The sequence below is a fragment of the Macaca mulatta genome, chromosome 13, assembly GCF_049350105.2.
Source record: "Macaca mulatta isolate MMU2019108-1 chromosome 13, T2T-MMU8v2.0, whole genome shotgun sequence".
Taxonomy (NCBI): Eukaryota; Metazoa; Chordata; class Mammalia; order Primates; family Cercopithecidae; genus Macaca; species Macaca mulatta.
In genome coordinates this window covers 64,073,717-64,076,715 of record NC_133418.1, presented here as the reverse complement: position 1 = coordinate 64,076,715, position 2,999 = coordinate 64,073,717, and the positions used below count along the sequence as shown (strand labels likewise).

General features: G+C 45.8%; 1 pseudogene; it reads left to right on the top strand.

Annotated features, from left to right (window-relative positions):
• LOC719438 (activated RNA polymerase II transcriptional coactivator p15 pseudogene) lies at nt 1-2,999 on the top strand (annotated as a pseudogene).

Here is a 2,999-nt window from a genome sequence, read left to right as displayed (position 1 = left end):
ATGATTGTGGCCATATATGGATATACTCATATCCAGCCCCTTAAAGGTAAGTGCTATTACTTTCCAGATTTATTATTTCCTTAATGATATAATATGTAATCTATTTCAAAGATGAAACATTCTAGATACCTCAAATCATTTTTAAAATCAGATTATATTTAAATAAATTTCAAAAATTAACAAATAGGCCAGGTGCAGTGGCTCCCGCCTGTAATCCCAGCACTTCAGGAGGCCAAGGTGGTCAGATCACTTGAGGTCATCTCGTAGCTCCCATAATTACCACGTTGTGGGAGGGACCCAGTGGGACATAATTGAACCATGGGGGTGGGTCTTTCCAGTGCTGTTCTCCTGATAGTGAATAACTCTCATGAGATCTGATGGTTTCAAAAATGGGAGTTTCCCTGCACAAACTCTCTCTTTGCCTGCTGCCATCCATGTAAGATGTGGACTTGCTCCTCCTTGCCTTCCACCATGATTGTGAGGCCTCACCAGACATACAGAACTGTAAGGCCATTAAACCTCTTTCTTTTGTAAATTTCCCAGTCTCAGGTATGCCTTTATCAGTGGCATGAAAACAGACAAATACAATAAATTGGTGCCAGGAATGGGGCATTGCTGAAAAGATATCCCAAAATTGGCTAGACATAGTGGCTCACACCTGTAATCCCAGCACTTTGGGAAGCCAAGGCGGGCAGATCACCTGAGGTTGGGAGTTCAAGACCAGCCTGACCAACATGGAGAAACACCATCTCTACTACAAATACAAACTTAGCCAGGCGTGGTGGCATATGCCTGTAATCCCAGCTACTTGGGAGGCTGAGACAAGAGAGTCACTTGAACCCAGGAGGCAGAGGTTGTGGTGAGCCGAGATCATGCCATTGCACTCCAGCCTGGGCAACAAGAGCCAAACTTCATCTCAAAAAAAAAAAAAAAAAAAAAAGATACCCCAAAATGTGGAAGCAACTTTGGAACTAGGTAACAAGCAGGGGTTGGAACAGTTTGGAGGGCTCAGAAGAAGACAGGAAAATGTTGGAAAGTTTGGAACTTCCTAGAGATTTGTTGACTGGCTTTGGCAAAAATGCTGATAGTGATATGAACAATAAGGTCCAGGCTGAGGTGGTCTCAGATGAAGATGAGGATGGAAACTGGAGCAAAGGTGACTCTAGTTATGTTTTAGCAAAGAGACTGGCAGCATTTTCCCCTGCCCTAGAGATTTGTGAAACTTTGAACTTGAGAGAGATGATTTAGGGTATCTGGAAAAATAAATTTCTAAGCAGCAAAGCATTCAAGAGATGACTTGGGTGCTCTTAAAAGCATTCAGTTTTAAAAGGGAAATAGCATAAAAGTTTGGAAAATTTGCAGTCTGACAATGAGATAAAAAAGAAAAAACATTTTCTGAGGAGAAATTCAAGCTGGCTGCAGAAATTTGCCTAAGTAACGAGGAGCCAAATGTTAATCACCAAGACAATGGGGAAAATGTCTCCAGGGCATATCAGAGGTCTTCACTGCAGGCCCTCCTATCACAGGCCCAGAGGCCTGGGAGAAAATGGTTTCCTGGGCTGGGCCCAGGGTCCCTGTGCTGTGTGCAGCCTAGGGACTTGGTGTCCTGCGTCCCAGCCACTCCAGCCATGACTAAAAGGAGCCAAGGTACAGCTCAGGCTGTTGCTTCCGACAATGGAAGCCCCAAGCCTTGGCAGATTCCATGTGGTGTTGAGCCTGTGGGTGCACAGAAGTCAAGAATTAAGGTTTGGGAAACTTCACCTTGAGGTGTGTGTGTGTGTGTGTGTGTGTGTGTGTGTGTATTTTTTTTTTTTGAGATGGAGTTTCCCTCTTGTTGCCCAGGCTGGATGGAGTGCAATGACTTGATTTCGGCTCACCACAACCTCTGCCTCCCAGGTTCAAGTGATTCTCCTGCCTCAGCCTCCCGAGTAGCTGGGATTACAGGCATGTGCCACCATGCCCGGCTAATTTTATATTTTTAGTAGAGACGGGGTTTCTCCATGTTGGTCAGGCTGGTCTCAAACTCCCGACCTCAGGTAATCCACCCGCCTTGGCCTCCCAAAGTGCTGGGATTACAGGCGTGAGCCACCATGCCTGGCCTTTTTTTTTTTTTAACCTTTGCCTAGATGTCAGAGGATGTATAAGAACGCCTGGGTGCTTAGGCAGAAGTTTGCTGCAGGGGCAGGGCCCTCATGGAGAACCTCTGCTGGGGTAGTGCTAAAGGGAAATGTGGGGTCAGAGCCCCCACACAGAGTCCCTACTGGGGGCACCACCTAGTGGAGCTGTGAGAAGAGGGCCACCATCCTTCAGACCCCAGAATGGTAGATCCACTAACGGCTTGCACCGTGCACCTGGAAAAGCCGCAGACAATGCCAGCCTGTGAAAGCAGCCAGGAGAGGGGCTATACCTGCAAAGCCACAGGGGCGGAGCTGTCCAAGGCCGTGGGAGCCCACCTCTTGCATCAGTGTGACCTGGATAGGAGACATGGAGTCAAAGGAGATCATTTGGGAATTTTAAGATTTGCCTGCCAGTCGCGAGAGAACAAGCAAGAGGGTGTTCGACTGCTAGAGCCAAGCGAAGCGGTGCCTAAATCAAAGGAACTTGTTTCTTCAAGCTCTTCTGGCAATGATTCTGACAGTGAAGTTGACAAAAAGTTAAAGAGGAAAAAGCAAGTTGCTCCAGAAAAACCTGTAAAAAAGCAAAAGACAGGTGAAACTTCAAGAGCTCTGTCATCTTCTAAACAGAGTAGCAGCAGCAGAGATGATAACATGTTTCAGATTGGGAAAATGAGGTACGTTAGCGTTTGAGATTTTAAAAGCAAAGTGCTAATTGATATTAGAGAATACTGGATGGATCCTGAAGGTGAAATGAAACCAGGAAGAAAAGGTATTTCTTTAAATCCAGAACAATGGAGCCAGCTGAAGGAACAGATTTCTGACATTGATGATGCAGTAAGAAAACTAAAATTCGAGCCCTATAAATAAAACCTGTACTGTTCT